Here is an 11,761-nt window from a genome sequence, read left to right on the forward strand (position 1 = left end):
TCAGCTCTTCACGCGCTCACCCACAGCAGCACACCTGCCCCATCTCCATACCCCTTCCTCCACCAGCTGCTAGGGGCGCAGCCCAGGTGCCCGGCAGGAGGACAGCGGGCGACGGGAATGGGGAAAACGAGGGATGTTCGGGACCCTCAACAAATGTCTGTGTGAGATGCTCAACCATGTCTCCCTTTGTATCTAAACCCAGAAGCACATACACACACATATAAAGATTATGAACCCTGGGGTTTTAAATGAACATTTAAAAAAAAAAAACACTCCCATTTCAGTTTGCCCCCCAAGGCAGAAAATTAATTCATACCCTTATTCATCAAATATCCGTTTGGTACCTGCGCACCAGGCACCTTGTGATGCTCAGTGCCTTCCTTAAAAAAATGGCTAAAGAGTTTTTAACTAGAACCTCTCCAAGACGCAGGCAGAGATGACAAGTGGGCTGCATGACAGACACAGAACTTGAGAGGAAACGGCACTTTAAATACCATAGAGACCGTCTGGAAATTGGCAATCCCACCAACGGGGATAGCTCAGCCCCCCGCTGAGGCGCCCGGGGCTGTTCCTTCTGGGTTTCTCAGAAGGCTGCTTATCCTTGCCGAGCCCCCTGCATCCTGCCAGAGCCCGGGCAGCAGGTTCTGAAGAGCCACCCCGCTCCTCCTGGAGGTCAAGCACAACCCCCCGCGCTCTGGGTGCGCAGGAGGAGGGGGACCCACGTGCCTGTGCACAGAAGCCTGCCTATCTTCCCCTGAGAAGGCGCTGGCCCACAGCTCCCTCCATCTGAACCAGAAGCTCACTTCTGCCTTGGCCCTTACAGACACCGTGTCACCCAAACGGAAAACATCTTGCTATTCTTCATGGGCAACTGTCACTCACCTTACCTTTCCCCGAGAGTAACTTCCATCGGACTGGACGAGAGTCGCTGGCCTTGTGGTGTCCCCAGATGCCCTTCACCCTATCAGCTGCTAACCAGGACATGGGGTGCGGTGAGTCTTGAAAAGTCACAGGACTCTGACCCCGGGTTAGCTCCTTTATCAAAGGGTAACCGTGGCTCCTTCCCGACGGGTCTAGAAGGCTCTACTCAGGGTGCTCAGTGCCTTCAAAAACTACTCACTGTGTCTTTCTCCAACTGTCTTCCAGTCTATCATTAGGCCTGTTGGTATTTTAACCTCGGGCATGCCTGGGCCTCCGTTTTAGTGATTGTTCCGTTCTGTTGTACACTATTTATAAAGTGATCTAAGCATTGGTTTTTCTTTCTTTCCCTGCAAACAGTAGAGTTCTAGGTTTCTTAGAAGAAATAAGACAGGAACACAGAGGAGGGGAGGCAAGGCTTCCTTCCAGTAAAAGTAGTATCATAACCACACTGCAGAAAATGCATAAAAGAGAGAAAGGAAATTTGTCCATATTCATATCCCCCTCTCACAGCCTCAGACGCCATCTTGGTGTGTATTTCCTTCCAACCTTTTTTCCTACAAATAACTGCTTTTCTCAGTTTCAGTTTCCTCCCAGACTCTTGAGCCCTCATTTGAGTGGCCACAGGATAACTGATTCGAGTACTCGGTACATTTCAGACACTTAGGTTACTTCCCATTTATTGTGTTATTGTAAAAGGGGCTGAATGGACGATCTTTTTTTTTTTTAGATGTATTTATTTATTTGAGAGAGAGAAGGACAGAGAGGGTACGAACAGGGGGAGGGGCGGGGGGGGGGGAGAGAGAGAATCACAAGCAGACTCCCTGCCGAGCACAGAGCCCGCCTGATGCAGGGCTTGATCCCAGGACCCCGAGATCGTGACCTGAGCTAAAACCAAGAGTCAGACACTCAACTGACTGAGCCACCCAGATGCTCCCTAAGCTGATGATCTTTATGCAACATTCTGTCCATATCTTTAATTGCTCCTTTAGGAAAGCTTCCAAGAAATAGGCTCACTGGGTCAAAGGTTACAAATATCTTCATGGCTCTTGACATAAATTGCCATGGTTTCCCAGAAGGGTCTTTGAAGGACCCGGCTGGCCACCAGCAAAAAGATACAGGTGCCTTCACGGGGCAGTGACACTGTTCACAGGCACCACAGGGTGGGGATAGGGACACCAGCTGGGTTTCCTCTGCAGAGAGCTCTTATGGAACATTCCGGTCTCTGCACATCAGCTCATGCACTCTCAGGGGCTTTTCAACTCCCCCCTTGTTGAGTGGGAGCTCCAACATACACATAAGAATAAGCTCCGAAGTGGAATCTAATACGCCCTCCCTCCTGCCCCAACAGCTACTTAATATGATGGGGAACGGAAGATCAGGTTCCTTTTCTTTCAGTTTTAAGTGTCCAAGGTCTTGAGATAAAGATCAGTTTACCTGAGAGAGGCAATTTCCAACCACATTCCTGGTCATGAAGGGAATTGCTGGCGGAAGTGGGGTGGGGACACTCCAAAGGTCATACCTTGTTATTCCTCATTTACTTCTGCAAGGGGGAGGTCTAGGGTAAAGTCACAAGTATGCAAATGCTGTTTTTCTACACTTCCCCTGCATTTCACCACTGAAACTTTGAGAAACTGCTGCTTGGGAAAGAGAAGGTCCCACTGGGAGGCAGCGCCTCGGTGAGTGGGGTCATCTCCCAAGGCTGGGGTCCCTTAAGGGCCCAGGAGCCCTTTCGAGCAACTCCAGATTGGGGCATTCGACCACATCCTCGAGATGGGCAGTCATAAAGGTCCTACTCTAGGGGCTGCTGTGACCAGAGACTTCGCTTTTATTAAAAAAAAAAGAAGAGAGAGTCAGGCCTCACTAGACTGCGAGAGGCCGCCTCCGTCTGTCCACTGGATCTGACACACAACACAGGACAGCTGGTCCCCCAAAAATTCTCTTCAAATTTAATCACACTCAAGCTGGAGAGACTCCTGGAATAATCACGCATACCTGCGTAATATACATAGCCCCCCACCGGGTCAGGACCGCTGCACATTCTGAAGAGGTCCCCCACGCACCACAACATCAATGGAATCGTATCGCATCCTACTTTAACTCAGCCATATTCAACTCTACTCAAACAGCCAAACGTTTTTGTTTTGTTTTTTTTTTTAATTTTTAAAAGTTTAAATCAGGGGTACCTGGTGCTGCAGTTGGTTAAGCGTCCAACTCTTGGATCCGGCTCAGATCGTGATCTCAGCGTCCTGAGATCGAGCCCTGCGGCGGGCTCCATGCTCAGCGGGGAGTCTGCTTGAGATTCTCTCTCTGCCTCTGCCCTTCCCCCCACTCACGCTCACGCTCACTTTCTCTCTCTTTCTCTGTCTCTCTCAAATAAATGAATAAATCTTAAAAAATAATAAAAGTTTAAATAACGTGAAAGTGTATTTTGCCTGTTGTACTTAATTTGTATTTGTTTTATTTTTTGGATATTGTACTTGATTGCACATCATACACTACTGTTTATGCCATACATTTACTCCGACCTGTTCCTACACAGCATCACAGACGCGAAATCACACGTACGCAAACTATCCCTCAGGGACAAATGGGGAGTCGGTCCGACCATTTTCACCACGCTGTCCTGACTTCTGAAAGTCATGGTTAAGACGAGACTCTATGTTAAGGTTTCCTCTCCTTTGGTGCTTTTAGGTCGTGAGGGATGTGTCGTCTGTTAGGTAGCGGAGAGAATCAGTCTCAGATCACAACAGGAAACCAGGCCTCCCAGGCTGGCCAGGATGGGGTGCGGGGAGGGCCCCTGGCTTTATAACCTGCCTACCAAGGACAGGGGGTCTGGGCACAAAAACTTGCCCTCACATTGGGCCCCGAGCTGGCTGTGCAGCCCTCAGCCGGGCTCTCCCCTCCCTGGCCTGCTCCCTCATTCTTTCAAAGAGTGTCCTGGATGATTCTCAAACCCCTGGGTGACTCTGGGCAACTCACATCACCTCTTTGGGCCTCCGCTGTCTGAACAGGTCCCACGTTGGAAGAGAATTAGCCCAAGGGGGATTCCCGGACAACACCCCCGTGTTGAGATGCTGACCTCCTCAGCACTCTGGGCAGGTGGCCCTGGGATCAGTCACCTCCAGCTAGGAGATGCATCCTCTTTTACTGCCCATCTCCTGACCCATGCCTTACAAATTCTCTTTCCTAGGTGAGCCATGGCCTGAAAAAGCCTGGGAAGGATGGGACTAGGTGATCTTCAATGTCCTTTCCTTCTGAACACCAGCCACTCAGAGTTAGAAACAGACAGTACTGGGGTAAGAGACGACAGTACCTGGGGGTTCTCCAGCTGGGTCTCTAACAGGGACCTCTGCACCAGAATCACCTGACAGAGCTTGTTAACAATGTGGCTTCTCGGCCCTTCCACCCAGGAAGCTTAAGCACACCACGTTACGTCAGATGAAAGGAGTACTGGGGAAGAGGGAACGCATGCGTAGAATGTTCTGGCAAGTTCACATATTGAAAATGGACGGGAGGGACCAGCAGAAGTATTAACACTTTGTCACTTATTTTCTAGGCTACAACGATTAGGGTCCAAATACTGAGATTTTCCTTTCAAATTCAAACTCCGCCAAAGCATGAACCCACAGCACCTATCTCCCCCCAAAATCTTTCTCTTGTGGGGGTGCCCGCAGACCATGAGATATGCTGCAAATCCCAACACCAAATGCATCAAGGGGTGTATTAATAGCGTGAGTCAGTTTCACACTGATTTTACCAAAAAACCTCACCACTCAAATTAGCCAAAGTCATCCATCTACTTGCAGGAATACTCTATACGTTCTGACCTTCCTTGCCCGGCTGCTTGTAATAGGTGGTTTTGGTGACAGTGGTGGCCCAGATGCCTACCATGAAAACCGCCCCATTCCAAAGCAGCCTCGAGCAGCAAGAGAGGCTACCCTTTGTAGACAGCTCCCTTTGGAGATTTTTTGGAGTTATGGCTGAGGGTCACTTGAAAGAGGTAGTCAAAATAAGGGGTGGGCACTCAAGCTGGTGGGATACGTTTTCCTTCTAGCTCTGAGTTTTCTCAGCATCCTCACCTGTGAGATGGGGATAACATGACGTGCCTCACACACTTTCTGTGACCGTAAGAAATAAAACATGCAGATACACATTGTCCATGCTCGACAGGGAGACCAAAACAAAACAAAACAAAATTACCAAACCCACCACATGATGCTCATGGGAGCCTTACGATCCAGGAGGCTTTTGCCTGGGCCATGAAAGCCTGCACAAAGGGTTGGCAATGACTCCCCCTGCTATCCTGTCCCCAAACGCAGCCAGAGAGCTTCTCCGGTTCCTGGGTGACAAGAATGGGCCTGGGAGGATGGGGGGCTGGGCCTGGGTTAGCCTAAGGGAACAAAGGCTCCCTTCTCAAGCTGCACAGGCCCTTAGGGACTTGTGTGGGTGGCAGTGGGCCCCACACTGTGTATCCCCCCACACAGACTCATCACAGGGCCTAGCACACAGTAGGTGCTCGCTTGATTACAGTCACCGAATAGCAGGATGCAGCCGGTTCCTCCATTACGAACTGGACACTGATCGTGAAGGCACGCTCAGAAAGGACTGGAAAACGTCCCTCAGCTTTCATTCACAAGCCCGTGTGATCTTGGGCACACAGCCTGGCCTCTGGTGCCTCCGAGGCTCAGAGCAGTACACGAAACCAGAGTTCAGGGGAGTAGGAGCAGACATTTTAGGATGTTATTGACCAAGTTTCACTTCCACATTGTCTTCTGCATTCGACTTCAACTCTGGTTTTGAGCAAAGCCGGGGCCGTGCAGAGACTCGCAGGAAAAGCCTCCGTTAGCAGCAGGCTCCTCTCCCTGAGCCCCGGCCCCTGAGGCTGCGCGGACAGCGGCCTTGGGCTCAAGAGCACCGCTCAGCCGGCAGGCCCTGAGCCAGGCCCACTGAGACCTGTTCTGATGCAAGAGCTACAACAAGCTGCAAAACAGGCACTGTGATACCGAGGGGTGGTGCAGCCCGCCAGAGTGCACGGCGAGGGAGCCGGGGGCGGCCCGAGACGCGGCCGCCGCAGCGCCCAGTTCTGCACCCCGCCGGCATCCCGGGTCAAGGGAGACCCCCTGAAGGGCCAACCACAGTGTCTGGTTTTGCATAAAGCCCCCCCAGCAGTGTGATGTTATCTTAAAGAAACATCCGCCTCCCATCATATTCATACCTTGTATCTCTGCCAAGAGGATGACCCTGGCCCTACACTTGCACTGGACAGATCAGTTCTCTGCTCACCTGGGACGAGGTCCTGGGGGAGGGGGACCTCTGGCGAGGGTTTCCGCCAGGGGCTAGCTAGCAGCTCTCGTGCACATTGCCTCACTGAGTCCTTCAAACCAGCTTCAGCCCTGACAGCCCCGGCCCAGCAAGGTGAGGGACTGGCCCAAGGTCACACTGCCGCTGAGTGGCAGGGCCGGGGCTCCTGGAGCGCCACGGGGCGGCAGTGTCTGCTGAGTGGGCATTGGGCTTAGATTCCAAAGAGCTCCAAGTGGCCAGACTAAAGCCAGTCCCAGGAGGCTCTCTGAAGCAGATGAAGCCTCCTCCCGTCCTTGATTCCTCCACGTAGATACTCCCCACTGCACTCCCCACATCTGAGGATGCTGGGGCGGGGAAGGGCAAGCGGGCCAGCAGCCTCTGAGGGCAGTGAACTCCACGCTGTCGCTTTTCTTGCCTTGGGCTTCCTTTTTCACTGTGGCTTTAAGTGCTTAGCCCTCTGCTGAAGGAAGGTCACCAGCCCTGATACTGCTGAGCTGGGACAGGACACCCAGCCGGCCCCAGCCCCAGGTTGGGGGCTGCCTGGCACTGAGGACCATCCCAAGACACTCACAGGCAGGCACCGTGGAGCCATGAGGAGAGGCCCGGTTAAGCCCCAGTTTCCAGACCTGATTTGGCCTCTTGCGCAAGATGCTTCTCCTTCTCGGTCCCAGTTCCCCCATCTGTTAAATTAAGAGTACTGGACGCCTAAACCCTGACACTCTGAACATGAGCTTCCTGCTCAATCCTTCCAGCCCAAACCACGTGTGAAGACCTGCTCTACGCTGCTTCCCTCCCCACCTCAACTGTTCTGGGGGTACAGGCCTTGTGATAAAGGAAGTGTGACAGGCCTTAGATAAAGGAAGGCTCTCTTCTTGCCACCCCTTCGTGTTCTCACTGGACTCTGTTCTAGGCCTCCATCTTTTTAATCGTATGTATTATGGGCATGGCTGCCTCTTCCTCTAACTGAACTATCAGCTGCCTTCAGACCCTTGGGTGTCATATTCAGACTCATACCCTTGTCCATCCAGGTCCCGAATGATGAGGGGAGTGGGGGTCTCCATGCTCTCCCTACTCAAAGTGTGGTCCACGGACCAGAGCTTCCCATGGGAAAGCATAAGAAATGCAGAACCTCAGCACATCCCCAGCCTCTGACTCAGAATCTGCAAAGGAACCCCCAAGTGATTTGGGGGCACACTCCAGTTTGGGGAGCACTGTTCCAAGATGCTCCCCAGCTCTGACTTGCCCCCACCCCACATCCCTTGCTTTGACCACCTAGAAGCGTTCCAACTGATGGGCCTTAGCAGGACTCACTAAAATGTAGCCCGTCATTAACCAAAAGAGATCTGTCTTAGGAACCTTCTAGAAGACTGCCACGGACTCCCACAAATAGGATATGAAATGTACAGGCCCTAGGGTGATTCCTGGCATGTTTACCCGCTGGCTCCCCACCCCCACCCCCCGAGTCTCAAGGAAGCTCAAGCAGCTCTCGAAAATGCTGAGGTCCCTTACCCTTGGCTCTGTGGATTTGGCTACTGTCACCCTCCTCACCTGTCAGAACCTATAAACGGATGACTGCCCAGATGCCAACATCCCCCAACAGAGACAAGCAGATCGGCGGGCCACCTGCCCCTCACGGGCCCTGTGTCCATGCTCAGAATATGCTCCTCCCTCATTCTCTACTCTTGACATTTATTCAACTTGGAAAGAAAAGAAAGTTTTCCAAAACACGTTTCCCAGTTTTTTAATAAACCCTGCAATTCCTCTAATAGTTTCAGATCATCTTAAATATTTATTAAAATCACTCTCAGCCACACTTCTTTAAACAATTCTCCTCGTTGACTTCGATTATTTATGTATTTACGAACATGATGTCTCCTTCCCTCGGAGCAGATGGCAGCTAGTAAGTCTTTGGAAAGGAGAAAAAAAAATCAATGGGACGGAATGTAAACGCAGTGACTCCCCGATTTACTCTTCTTGACTAGCTCTGGTACAATTATCTTCCCATTCAGTGGAAGCGCCATATGATGGCCAGTCAACGACTGGTTTGGGAAAGCATGGAGCCTTGAACTGGAATCTTGGAAGAAGCTGCCAGCCCAGGACTCAGTTCCCAGGGGAATAGTAGCGGGACAGGACAATGGGACAGGGGTGGGGATGGACAGAGCCCTGGGGAGGGGGAGAGAGGAACCCACACTGGCCGAGCACCTGCTATGCGCCGTGCACTGCGCTGGGAGGCACTGCACGGGACCTCAGAGTTGATCTTCACAACCCTCACGTTCAAGCTGAAGAAGGCCCAGAGAGAGAGGACAAATCTTGCCCAAGGTCACAGAGCTAGTAAGCAGCAGAACCAGGATGTGTACCCAGGCAGTCTGGGCCCTAAGGCCAAGTGGACAAGGACGACAGGAAAATATCATTGCCCTTAACCTCATGCGTTCTTGGCTACAAAGTTACTATCTTTCTTTCAACCTGGTGAGGCCGGTCACTCCTTTTCAGACCATCAAAAACTTCATTCCCAAGCAACGGGACCTTTGTCCATCTGAGAGTCTGAGGGACTCAGGTGTTGGTGTTAAAGCTGGAAGGCGTCCATGCAAAGGGGATGAGAACACAGGAAGTGAGTGCCATGAGCACCTCAAGAGTTAACTTTATGAGAGGGTGAAAAAAAAAAAAAAAGACCTTTGCCCTCAGAAATGGATGAAAAACACAATCTTAATGATGTTTTCTTCATCGGGCCTTTATCAAGTGTCCCAGATAGGGAAGGTGAAAAAGAATAAAATCAGCCAGCCGCCCTCTCGCCTCAATCTACTTCTCTGGAGAAGCTCCAAGTCAAGTTAAAACAGAGACATGGGGCTGGCCTTTAAGAAGCTCCAGTTGAGGAAACGGATGATGATCACCATTTAGCAGGGGTCTCGGCTATGGGCGTCACATTACTGCATGAGCAGAACAACCCCACGCTGCACGGTCCCATTTTACAAATGAGAACACTGAGGCTCTGACCCTTGGTGACAGGCCAATGGGGCAGTAAGAAGCAAAGGTGAACGTGTGGATTTGGGTCTTGCCCTCTCACTCAGGAACCTGTGAGGTGGACCGGCTGGAGCAGGGATGATTCTGCCTGCTCACCGATGAGGAAAAGGGGGTCCCAGGAGTGGAGCGACCTCCCTAAGGCTGCCTGACCGGCGTGTAGCTACGGTGGACCCATTTGAAATCTGATTTGTCACTAACTCAACACTGCCTCCACAGCCCTTGCCGGAAGATGGATTCCCTGAAGACGGCCAAGTCCCAGGCTGCCGAAGCCACGGGATGGGGTCTCTTCAGACAAGGAGGTGGCAGCAAAGCTCAGCACGAGGCCACGTGACACTGGCTTCCCTCTAGAGTCCCTCCTGTCACTGTCTCTGGATCCTGAAGTAGAGCTGTCAGAGAACGGGCTTCCAGAACAGGGAATCAAAATGCACTTGGGAAGAACTGCCAAAGAACAATCTCAAGGTCACTTACAGGCCAGTGCCCTGACCTCGAGGTGGAGACCAAATGTACCTCCGTAAAGAGCAAGGGGGAAACCATGTCTCTTTTGTTCGTCGGTCACAAAACGTGTACCGTGTAGCCAAGCACATGCCAAACAGCCTGCCAGGTGCCCGGGGAAACACAAAGGCCATTCAGAAGGGAGCAGAGCCCACAGAAGAAAGGGAGAGTGCGCTGTGGATGGAAGACGGGCAAGGATGCTGAATCGGCCGCTTCCTGGCTGAGGGTCTGGGGCCAAGTCCTGCACCCTCGCCAAGTCTTGCAAAGTAAGAATCAAACCTCTCCTTGACTGGTAACCGTGACCGGTCCATGTCTTAAAAATGAATCTGCCCGTGTCCAAACGGCAGCAGGCTGCAGCACACAGGGGCCTGTTATTGCCTCTCACAATACTAGGAGCACCCAGCCTCACCTCCTGCCCTCCAGATGTGAAAAAAGCCACAGCTCAGATGCTAAGAGAGGTGCGCAGAAGCCTTTGGGAGCTGAGAAAGAAGGGCCAGCTGTAAAAGAAAGCGAAATTACTTGAAAATCTCCCAAAGTAAAGTGCAGAAACCCACACCGGGCCTTCACCTGAAGGCCATTTCCAAGTCCCCCTGTGCCTTAACCCACACTGGTCTCCTTCAGCACACGCACTGCTCCTCCCCATGCCAAAAGTCTGGCAAGGTCTGGAAAATGCAAATTCCAACGGGCCTCCCCAGGAAGAAAACTCAGGCCACCTGACCTCTCCTGCATGCCCCACCAAGGAAGAAAACCACCTTTCCCCAGCTTCCTCCATGTTTACCAGGAACCCCCAAGTCTGGGAAAACAGCCCAGGTGTTAGCCCTGGCAACCCTCCTCGGACACTCATCTGGTGGTGGCAATCAAAATGATGCTTCCTTTTCCACAGAATGCAATCTTTCCAGAATAGGAGAGGCTCAAAGTCAGAGTTTAAGCTCCTTTTCACGAGGAATCAATATTTTCACAAGATAATCCTCCTCGGCGGAGGGGATGTATTACACAGATCCCAGGTGGCAAAATGTGGCTCTCTGGGGATTGTGGGATGGATGATACTGGGCAAGGAAGCCAAAATGTAGACCCACCCCCACTCACTTCTCAAAATTCACGATCCAGCTCTTCATTTCATAAATATCTACCCAGAGCCTCCCATGTACCCAGGGACCCCTTCTAGGCGGTGGGGATGCAGAAATTAGAGGGGAGGCGACTGACAATGACACTTCCCATTACTGCGCCCCCTCCAGGCCAGGAAGTCCACGCTCACTTTCTCTAGGCCCTACTCAAAGCACCCATTTTACAGACAGCCGTCCAAGACTCAGAGAGGGTAAGCGATTTGTCCAGGGTCACACAGCTAGTAAGGTGGCAGGGCCAGGAATTAAACATAGGTGCAAAGTCCACGTGATACTCCCCAGCGGGGCCTCCTTCCTGCTCAACCCCTCCCCCATCGGCTCCATTTCTTGCAGCAGGGTGGGGATCAAAGCCTCCCCCCCCACCCGCCCCAGGCTAGGACCAAGGAAGTCCCCGGTTCCTCTTTCCTCCCACCCTCAACACGGGACACACAGGTTCGAGACCCACTGTGTGTGAACATCGCCCCAGGAAAGCCCTGCAGGCTGCAAGGGCATCTACCCGGTTGCACTGAACTTCCATTTAAAAAAAAAAAAAAGATGAGGAAAAGATAAAGGGCAAAGAGGAAGTGCTCTTTAAACATAGGCGGGTGGTTACCCCAGGAGGAAGTCTTAAGGCCAATGGAGATTTTGTTCACCCCCTCTAGTTCCTCTATTCGAAGCGACTGGCTTTCCAGCCCCCCATGCAAGTTGGCAGGGGGCTGCACTGCGCCGGGGCTAGACCCTGCGCCCTCACCTGGCGCGCAGGAGAGGTCTTGGGGTGCGGGTGGGGGGCAGCCATCCCGAACGCCCCCTCCCTCCCGGCGCGGGGCCCCGCCGCGCGCTCCCCGCAGCTGGGTGGACCCGGGCGGCGGCCCCGCGGCGTGTGCGCCCCCCGCGCCCCGCCGCCCGCGCCGCGTCCTCCGGTGCCCCCC

At 52.6% G+C, this 11,761-nt stretch overlaps 1 protein-coding gene across 2 annotated transcripts in view; it reads right to left on the reverse strand.

Moving 5' to 3' along the window:
* The window catches only part of CYRIB (CYFIP related Rac1 interactor B), a 144,628-nt gene that overhangs the window by 132,130 nt on the left and 737 nt on the right, over positions 1-11,761 (reverse strand). The gene's annotated exons all lie outside the window — the stretch shown is intronic.

The sequence above is a fragment of the Phoca vitulina genome, unplaced genomic scaffold (genome assembly GCF_004348235.1).
Source record: "Phoca vitulina isolate PV1807 unplaced genomic scaffold, GSC_HSeal_1.0 scaffold18, whole genome shotgun sequence".
NCBI lineage: Eukaryota > Metazoa > Chordata > Mammalia > Carnivora > Phocidae > Phoca > Phoca vitulina.